Here is an 11,244-nt window from a genome sequence, read left to right on the forward strand (position 1 = left end):
CCAGCAACATCTCCTTGCCCAAGCGCCTCAAGAATGATGCCTTCTCAGACATCGTGGCCGGGGACTCTCATGTCTGCGCTTTGCTGGCCAATGGCACAAATGGAGCTGTGGCATCATGCTGGAGGAATCACACTATCAGTGCAGGCATCCCACCTTCTCAACCTTTCCTCATGTTGTCAAGCGGAGCCGATTTTGTGTGTGGTTTAAAGGCTTCTGACAGGTTGGTGAAGTGCTGGGGATTGTCAGCATCATTTAGCATCGCGAACGTGTCTTTCATCTCCATCTATGCAGGAACACACCATGCTTGTGGCTTAACATCAGCTTTCAATGTCCAGTGCTGGGGAGATGACACATCCCATCAAAGTACACCTCTAGATGGGAGGCAGTTTTTATCTCTTGCATTGGGTAAGTCCCATAGTTGCGGTATCGTTGCGGTCTCTGTTAGCAAGATCAGACAAAGCAAGCCCTTCTTCCTTTAGCCTCTTCTCCATCCCGAAACACTGGATAGACAAGTAACATCTTGAACCCGAGAATCGCCTACTGTGACAGAACTTTTGATGGGTGAATTAAAGATTGCATTCTCAGGAGGTGAACTTAAGCCCTGAACATTACTTTGAAACTCAAGTGGCTTGCAGTTTTTTCTCGTGAGTAGTGTGAATTGAAAGAGGCTTAAGCAGATGCTTATAACCCTTCACCTCCAAGGTTTTAGAAGCTTGGTTATGGTTTTCTGATTATGGGAAACCAACCGGAAGACAGTAGCTTTGAATGGGTGGTGGCCTCATTAGACTATCAGTAGCACTTTGACGGAAGGGGATCTAGAGGAACATGACCGCAAACCTCTCATAAGGGCCATGTAACTCTGCATAGCAGGGATGGGTGAAGCAAGGAACATGCTGTGCAGACTCCTACATTTCCCTCGGGGCAGTAGGTTATGCACAAGAAGACAGCTTACTATGGAAGATATCCCTTAGGCATGCCAGAAAGGAGATCCATGCGTAAGACTTTGTGCTCATCCTTGGACCACTTCAAGAAAAGAGCGCAAGATTGAAACTGCCTTTTTTGCAACTTGAACAGTAGTCACAGCAGCTGCTCCAGATGAAATGCCCACAAATATTCCCTCTTTAAGAGCAAGCTATTTAGCCATTTCAACTGCTTCATCACTAGAAACCTGTACCACCTCATTGAAGATATCAACATCCAAGATGCCAGGAATGAAGCCAGCACCAATGCCTTGAATCTTGTGAGGACCAGGCTTCCCTCTAGAAAGCACACTACTCTCGGTTGGCTCTACACCATAAATCTTAATGTTGGGACTTTTGCCCTTTAAGAAGCGACCAACACCTATCACTGTTCCACCAGTACCAATTCCAAATACCAAAATGTCAACCTTCCTAGCTGTGTCTTCCCAGATCTCAGGCCCCGTGGTTTCAAAATGCACCTTTGGGTTGGCAGGATTTTCAAATTGCTGAAGCATGTAAGAGTCCGGAGTCTTCATCAAGATCTCTTCTGCACTCTCGAAAAAGGCGTGAGGTATCAGACGTGACATGTTGGATGGCTGGCCGCTTCCTATGACATACTCCACTCAAATCAGCACCTTCACTCAAGAATTGGAAAGATTCCCATGGAGGTGTATCATTATGCTATTGGAAAGAGACGAGGTTTTCCAACATAGCCCTGTGCGTAGAAGATTTAACAGTGCGTGCAGACTGCCGCATTGTGTTACCTTGTGAGGAAGAGCTAACAAGAGTTGATCGAGGGTCATAAAAAAATTCACGATTAGAATCTGGGAGCTGATCGGGGGTATGTGCAAAGAAGCACACCCTGCATTTACAATTCACACCATCCCTGCATGGCTGTGTTCTATACCTTGCTGGTTGGAGCCAACATTCAAAACACCATGGGCCAATTCACAATGACCCCCTTTCTTGCAAGCCCCTTTTCTAAAATCAGGGCAATGGGAGCCGTAGTACTGAATTATTGTGGTGAATTATAAGGTGGACCTATAGCACCGGATTAACCTCCCACAGGTGGGTTCCAGGGCATCTTGCCAAGGTGCAAGACTGCTAGATTTGGGGGTAGTCCGATTGGAAGGAAACATAGGCTTCTAATGAGCAGTGTACATCATCATGTCGCGATCCTACGACGCCTGTAAGTAATTGGAAATGTCTAAAGTTGATGGTGGGAATCACTCTTGATTCAGTGGGAGAGCTTCCAGGGTCTTAATCCTCCGTTTGAGTGAGGGTCTTGATGCTCAGTTTAAAACTGATTTGGCACAATGTTAAGCTTGTGATGCGTTGGTTGTGTATGACCAAACCTGGTTTATCTGAGCATGACCTTTAGTAGTGGTCACCTTTGAATAGGTTGATCAAGCCTGAATACAGCTATCGATCGCATGATAGACCTTGAGATGCTATCAGAAAAGGATATGCATCAGGCATAGTTGGAGTAGAGACTGACAGGACTAAGAGTAATGCAAGAATGATGGTTTTATTGGAAAGAAGGTGAATCTTAGTAGTCAAATCTGCAAAGCTTTAAGGTTTCTTGACATTCTCTTTATATCACTCAGGGAGATTGACAGATGAAGTAGATTGCAGGTTGGTTGTTGGAACTGAAGGCTCTGTGTGAATAGCATTCAGTTCATATATGTAGACACATCAGTTATAGCATTTAGAGGCATTCTCTGAAGGCTCTATGTGAATATTCAGGGAGATTGACAGATCTAAAGTAGACTGCAGGTTGGTTGCTGGACACATTAGTTACAGCAGCAGCCTGTGGAATAAGAATAGTAGAGTCAAACGGTGAATACTGATGCTTGATCCATAAACACTCTATTATAACAATAACAGTGTGTCGTATGCACTTGCAAAATACTCAGTGACTGCATCTCAATTGTCATCATTGAATGAAGATGCTCTGAATGCAAATAGTAGTGGTGAATATGTTTGTGAGCCCTGAATAGTGAGCAAGAGTTGCTTAAGTGGCCTGAAATTTGCAGCAGCAGTGAGCAGCAGTTCCGAGGCTTGAAGCAATAGTAGGCAATAGTTGCTTACGTGGTCTGAAGCTTAAAGCAAAAATGAGCAACATTAGTAGGCAGCATGTATGCATATACTTAACCACATTGTCCCTATGGACAACAACATGGTTCCTATTAGCAGCATGCATATGGAGATTCCTATGCCACACAACCATATGGGTAGCTGCCTCATGGAGACCCTGATGCAATGTAGGAGCGGCAAGCAAGTGATTATGACCGACATCATGCCGATACCTATGCTCATGGACTTGCCAATCATCATACTTATGGTCAGCCTAGGATGGAAGGACACCATTGTAGTCATGTTGGACAGTCATCATGCAATCTTGGGCAGCATGTTTGTGGGCAATAATATGACCAAAGTTTTGGTAGTAGGCAACAACAAATAGATGTATTTGGGCAACAGCATGAACATTTTTGTGACATGCATTCTCATAGAGATTATGGACAGCATGACCAATGCTGTGGGATCAATGATCAAAGGCAGCATGCTTATGACGGTTATGTGTGTGATGCGCAGAAGGGCTATTATCACCACATGCAGTATGGACAGCATGAGTATCATTATGAGCAGCAACCACATTGCTACGACCATCCATATGGACAGCATGAGCATTATGGTCATGAGCATGGACAACCATCTGTTGTATACGAGTAGCATGCTTATGCACGTGAGTAGCAAACATCAATGGAAGCAAATGCATATGCTCAACCAAATTGTCCCTTTGATGCGCAGTAGGGCTATTATCACCATATGCAGTATGGACAGCATGAATATCATTATGAGCAGCAACCACATTGGTATGACCATCCATATGGACATCATGAGCATTATGGTCATGAGCATGGATAGCCATCTATTGTACATGAGTAGCAAGATGACTATGAGTAGCATGTCAGAAATATTACTGAGGTGACCAATGGTGATGAGCAGATGTGTAAATTGCTATCTAAGGCTAAACGCATTAGACACCTTACTAGTGATACGATATGGGAATTTCATGCTGCGGGCTTATGCTATCGATGTGCTAAGCCAATATCTTGTAATCATCAAGCCACATTCAAGGCAAAGACTGCCAAAATACTGTTCATATTAGAGTATTATGATGCAAATGATGGAAAAGATCTTGTTGAAGACAATTTTGGTATGGGTCCACAACAAGAACCTCAGCTCAAGAAAGAAGATCATGGGTAGCATGTGGATTTGGATGATCATGACCCCATGAGGGAGCCCCTTCAGTCCACAGACCTGCAGTTTAAATGCTTGGACATCACTAAGAATGCAGGGTCCATGAATATGCAACACTTAGGGGCTAATGATCTTGTTGAAGACCATTTTGGTATGGGTCCACAACAAGAACCTCAGTTCAAGAAAGAAGATCATGGGCAGCATGTCGATTTGGATGATCATGAACCCATGCAGGAGGCCCTTCAGTCCACAGACCTGCAGTTTAAATGCTTGGACATCAGTAAGAATGCAGGGTCCATGAATATGCATCACTTAGGGGCTGATGATCTTGTTGAAGACCATTTTGGTATGGGTCCACAACAAGAACCTCAGTTCAAGAAAGAAGATCATGGGAAGCATGTGGATTTGGATGATCATGACCCCATGCAGGAGCCCCTTTAGTCCACAGACCTGCAGTTTAAATGCTTGGACATCACTAAGAATGTAGGGTCCATGAATATGCAGCACTTAGGGGCTGATGCAGTCCATGCAATGGTGACTTCAGCCTCATATGCTTCAGTCATACAGAGCATGGTGATGCCTGAGAGGCTTATGGAAGAGCTAGCGAATACCACCATGCTGATCATGCTTCCAGCTGTACTTGACCTTGACCTTATGGAAGCTGATCCAATGTATGGCAGCAATACCACTTTCCCTTTTGATCCGAGTGGCTACAGGCTAACCTTGACCCTCTGCATAGACTAGTATTACTCTTGAATACTAGGCAAAGTTTTACTTGGTCTATGCCAAGACACACTCCCCCCCCCCCCCCCAACTATCTTTTGCCATTTGTAATGCTGTATAGAGTAGTACTTTGCAGCCCACTACTTGGCTATACCAATAAGTCCGATCTTTGTTTTTGAGGACAAAAATTTCATTTTGAGTGGGGATGGATTGTAATGGAGGGAAATACTTGGGTCAAGTTGACCTAAGTATAAAAGGTGTAAGGGACACTGCATAGGCACCATTTTGATAAATATACATCTGTTCTTTCACCTTCTTCACCTTCTTCCATGTCCTTCCATGGCTGCCAGCCATTTCTCTCTCCTCTTCTTGTTTTTCTCTCTACTCCTAGTCTTTCTCTCTCCTCGTTACCCTCTTTCTCTCTCTTCTTGTAGTCTTTATCTCTTGTGCACTCTCTCTCTCCTCTCCTCTCTCTCATGTCTCCTTCATTACATAAGGCTCTCACCCATAAAAAATAGTAATTCTTCTAGGCATTTGGATTCATGTCATCGCTCGGTGCTACCCAACGTCATTGCCACTGCTCTACATATCAACTGAAGCATTTACAATTGCTAGAAAATAATAAAACCCAACAAAAGTAAATACCTAGGAGTCTTCAACTACAAAATAATTAAATATGTTGGAACTCTGTATTGACCTTAATTTAATTTGAGTGTGCACTCTAAACTCATAAATGTCCATTAATTTAATATGTATTTTATGGAATCACCCGCTATGGAATCACCCATGTGCATATTAAAAGTCAACTTCTCGTACGAGGAGTCCTCCTTGTGCACAAGCCCCGGCAAATAAATAGTTCCTCACAAAATCCAATGTGGAATATGCCTCCTAGCATCATACCCCCGAGGTGGGATAGTGATTGTCCTCAATTGCTATTAGCTCAATGTGGAGCGAGCAGTGAGGGGTAAGCACTTAGGTTACGGGTGTGCATCCATTGGGCCTCTTCAATAGGATGAATTTTAAACTTAACCAAATATCTAGAATATCTACGAGTAGTTCTAGTGGTCATAAAGTCAGTGTCTAGAATAGTTTCAGGTTCAAGGATTTCAGTTTCTTCTTCTAACAAAGGAGGATTTTCATAGACATGGTGGACAGATAGTTGGCCTCTAAAAGGTCGTAACAAACTGATATGAAAAGTGTTATGGATCTTCCAATGTTTAGGTAGTTCTAATTTAAATGCATTGCCATTGATCTTATGAAATATTTTGAAAGGTCCATAAAATCTAGGTGCCAATTTAACAACAGGGTGTTTCTCAACACTTTGCAATCTTTTCTTTTCAATACATAACCAAACATAATCATCAATATTGAAACTCATGGCTTGTCTTTTCTTATTAGCTTGTTTAGTGTATGATTGCTAGGCTTTTACAATCATGTCTTTAACTTGAGAAAAAATAGTAGCATGCGTATTGGCAATATCATCAACAACTTGAACTTTATTCGACAATGATGTGACAGGTGTAGGTAATCTATGTCCATAAATGATTTCAAAAGGTGCTTTATGAGTAGGTGTGTGTGGTGTATTATTGTATGAAAATTGAAGTAGATGCAATTGTGTGTTCCACGTTTGTGGTTTTGAAATTGTGTATACACGCAAAAGATCTAGAAAGGTACTATTAGTTTGTCCATTGGTTTGAGGATGGAATGCACATGAAAAATCAATCTTAGTACCGAAATTAGCAAACAAAGTAGTCCAAAAATTATTACAAAATCTAGAATCACAATCAGAAATAATAACTTTTGGCAAACCATGTTTAATAAAAAAATTCTTCAAAAACAATTGTGTAGCTTGAGATGCAGTTAATGTTTTATTGCATGGTAGAAAATATACTTGTTTACTAAATCGATCTATTATAGTCCAAATCATATCATGATTAGCTTGTGTATTAGGCAAACCAGTTATAAAATCCATTGAAATATGTTCCCATGGACAGCTAGGAATTGGTAAAGGCATTAACAAACCATATTGCTTACCATGGTATCACGTGACTATTTGAAAAATTAAACAATCAGAAACAAAGTTAGAAACATCTGATTCCATTTGCGGCCAGTAAAAATCTTCAACCAATGTTCTTAAAGTGAAAATAATACCTCTATGACCTTGATATGGAGGACAATGAATTTCGTGCAACACAAATGATCTAAATTGAACAATGACACAATCTTTTCTCATAAAACATAAATCCATCAGAATAAGATAAGGAATCAATTGGAATCTAGTTATTAGCAACTAATTTATTCCAATCAGCTTGAAAACTGTAGTCATGGCCATAAGTATCCTTCATAGGAGTAAGGGAATCAAAAGATAGAATGGAAATATTATGGATACTTGGTCTTCTACTCAAGGCATCGGCAACAATATTTTCTTTTAGATGTTTGATACTTTGCTGGTCAGTTTTAATCATAAATTCAGATTATCTAATTAGCCCTATCACATGTATGTGCGACATGTAAAAGCAGCTTCCTTAATTAAGCCTTTTAGGAAATAGGGTTCGTTCATGTAATCTTATGGCATTGACATAAAAAAAAATTCAAACAGGTTCCTTGGAAGTAAACTTAACACTAGCATTTTATTGGAGATACAAGTCTTGTTCAAAAGGAACAATATCCACAATCTGTAGGGATACACTTTATTTCCTCCAAGATTTCGCCTTGCACTAGTAACAAGGGCCCTCAAGAATCTATCTTGAGTCACACAAATCGTTTGAGTAGGAATTCGAAGTAGGGAATTTACAGTGAGAGCTCCCCTGGCATCCAAGTGTCCTCCTACAATCAAACCAGCCTGCGGAGAGACCTCTCGTGGCGGGTTCGGTCCATGTTCCCATCACGGCTATTTAGAACCCCCTTGGCTAGGGTTGGCGGCTAGCTGGGGGTGGTATGACACACCCTCCAAAAGTTCAACCTGATTCATTATTCCCATTTCTTTTATGATTTTGGGGTCACAAAATCCTTTTTATAAGTGATGTTCCAAAATTTACAAGCACAAACAAGGGTGCAGGTGAGTGCTCGGGACATTTGCTAAGGTGGGGTCTGTCTCTTTGCGCTTAGCATTTGATCTTCTTGCCTTGGTGGCCATTTCTAATATCCTCTGAGGGTTAGGGAATACCTTCTTTCCAACCCCGCTCCTGTGTGATAGGAGCGAGCAATTATGCAAGTGGACCTATATCCGATAGTTCTTGGATGGTAGCTGTCCTAGCTTGTTAGGCTTTAGTCTAGGGTTTTGGTCTTGAAAAAACGACACCCAAATTTTTCTTGTATTAACATTGAGTTGTGTCATGGTTAAGGGTGATATCATTAAGGTTTTTTTGACTTTATCGAGGGGTTAGATGTACTAGAGAGACCAAATAGTATTTTACTTGTCTTGGGGTCCTCCTAGTAGTTTGACTCACTTACTTTTAAACCCTAAATAAGTCGAGTTGAGCCCTATCCTTGCGTATATAGGGTTTATTTTATTGAACGGCCTTGAGAAATTTTTAGCATTTCATATACGTGACTTAAGGTTATCTTCAATATGAATTCCTAGCAATGCAACTGAAACTGACCATGATGCCACACAATCTAGATGCGTTCTTTCCTAAGACAATGACGCAAATGCAAGGCTTTTGCTTTTGGGAATTCATTTCGACATGCTTATGAAAAATGTAAATAGAGACTTGTATTTTTCTTTTGAGTGGGGAATGTGAAGTTATCAAGCCTAATGCAAATACAAACCCCTTCCCTCTAAAGGTTTATAGGAGCCTAATACCTGTCTTAGTATTGCAATAACCAAAATGTACTTAACCATTATCGTGCAACTCATGATCCTCATGTACTTGATTCAAGCCTTTACTCCTACCTTTCCAAATTCACAAATTTTGTGATGCAAAAAAGTACAATTTTCGCTTAATGAAGAATATGCTTAAGCGTCCTAACAACCCATTTTTCAGTACCCTTTAGGCATGCCAATACTAGTGCATAATCTAAAGCACTACGAACACAATCAATAAGGTCCTTGATTTTTAGTGTGCATGAATGTAAAATATTTTGTGGAATTTATTCGTTCAAAACATGCCAAAGTGCAATAAAACACAATTTCTAATGTGATAGAATGATGCAACCTAAATGGTGGTTAGCTATCATAGACTTTTACCTGAATACTTCTCCCTTTCCAATGAAGTCCGTCTATGTTCTTTAGGGCTCCCCATCAAGGTAGGATTTATGGGACACACCTGGTTACCAAGAGTCACGGTTCCTTGACCCTCACCTCCATCGGTTGAAGCGGGATTCATGCTAGATTGAACCTTACTTCGTTTGGGAGGCATCGTATAACTCGACTTTTTAATCGTGGCCACACATCCAGGTTATGAGAGAGATGACTCCTCATGGAAGGAATTCGTCCGTGATATTCCACCTTAGAAGTTTGTCTAGTGCAAGTGATTTCTTGCCCATTTGCTAGTTCAACAAGCAAAGTGGATGTAGCTACAGTGGTTATTCCTAACCTTCTTGCACAGGTTGGTGAAATGAAGGAATAAGTACTACCATAGTTAATCAGCGTTTTGCATTTCTTACCCTGGTGGTCCGATGGTGTTTGGATCATTGAGAATTGGCGGTTCGGCCCCTTCTTATGGAGAGCGGCATGAATGGTTGCCTTCTCAATCTTGGCTTCCATGCACAGATCTTCTTCTACATCTAATCCTTTAGTGGTAATATTGGAAGTTTTTGCCCTTCCCAATGTTGCACGACCGCGGCCACAGGTAGCCTTGGCTTGGCCTCCTAATTTCCCTTGATGGCGGTCTTCGCCAAGTTTGGGATATTCCCTTTTGAAGTGCCCAGGTTCATTGCAGTGAAGACAACACAGGATTTGATCACTTCTTTGAGTGGAGACAAAGTCATTGATTGCATTTGATCTTGGCTTCTTCCATTGGCCTTGACTCTGTCCTTGTGCCCTTTTAATTTGAGCTTTCGACATCCTTGGATTTTGGTCTTTGTAAGCCCAAGGTCTGGAATTTGGCTAGATTTCTTGGGCAAATAGGTCCTGCTCTTATCAATGCATTTTGCAAATCCAAAGGACACATTGATTCCAATTGAGTGTTTATTGGTGGATTCATCCCATCACAAAACTTTGAGACTTGCTGGGGGATACTCATTGTCGGGGCGTATTTGAGCAAGGAAACAAATTTCGAGTAGTATGCCTCTAGAGATAGGCCCAACTACCTCAACTTAAAGAACTCATTCATCTTCTGAGTTTTATACGCACGTGGCATATACCTTCCCTACACTGCTTCCTTTAGTTTTTCCCAAGTTATTGTGCTTTCATTGACTGCTTGGTCCTTACACCATTGCTTCCACCATAGCCTAGCTTCGTCGATGAGCTTGAGCTTGGCAATCATGGCTTGGTTCACAGGTGTTGTTCCGGCTACACTGAAATAGTCCTCCATGGATTCAATCCATATTTTGGCATCAGCTTCAACAGTCTTCCCTTTTCTGTCAAATTTTGGTGGTTTGATTTGTTTGAGAAGAAACTTCTTCTCTTGTGCCTCTACTGATCTTAGTGCAGAAACATGATTCTGGATCTTTGCTTGGGGTTATATCTAGTTACCAGTTTAAAATTTTTGTGTTAGGATTGCATTTACACATCACTATACAACTTAAATCAATGCACACATTTTCCATTGCAACTATGCAACCATTCGAATGAACATAAAATTCTTATTTAACCATAGGGAAGCATAAGCCTCAAGTACAATTATTCAGGAGTAGATAGGGTTTGGCTGAGATGATTTTCTTTTCAAGGGTAACATTAATGCCAGGTTAATAATTCCCTATTGGATTCAGCTACAGGGACATAATAATAGTATGGATTGGGGGAATGAATTCTCAGGAAGTGATAAGTCATGGGAAGTTCAAGAAATCCCTGTTTTTGATAGCCATGATGTTCATTTCACCTCATTACTTTAATTCCGTCCGATGGTAAAATTTTAACCACCTCTTTGTAGATGTAGCAGTTCTGATCTACTTGCCGACGTCCGATGTGTAGGGTCGAGTTCACACGAGCCTCATGGAAGATGAATAACTTGATAATCTTCAAGTCTTCCAACCACTTTAACCTCTTTAGATTGCTTTGAAGATAGGCGAGTCGGTTGGCCTCTATGTAGTAGTATCTCACGCTCCAAGTCCAATGCCTTTCCACATACATCGGTGAGGGGTTGTAGAGCCAATCTAGGATCCCCATCATGTTGGACCATCTGCGATAGCGTGA

The 11,244-nt window shown here is 41.3% G+C and overlaps 1 pseudogene; it reads right to left on the reverse strand.

The window, feature by feature from the left end:
- Positions 1 to 216: 216 nt before the first annotated feature.
- LOC148016648 (cysteine synthase pseudogene) lies at positions 217 to 1,509 on the reverse strand (annotated as a pseudogene).
- Between the last annotated feature and the right edge of the window lie 9,735 nt (positions 1,510 to 11,244).

Source organism: Lygodium microphyllum, chromosome 23, assembly GCF_053477565.2.
Source record: "Lygodium microphyllum isolate KBCC chromosome 23, Lygodium_microphyllum_v1.1.10, whole genome shotgun sequence".
NCBI lineage: Eukaryota > Viridiplantae > Streptophyta > Polypodiopsida > Schizaeales > Lygodiaceae > Lygodium > Lygodium microphyllum.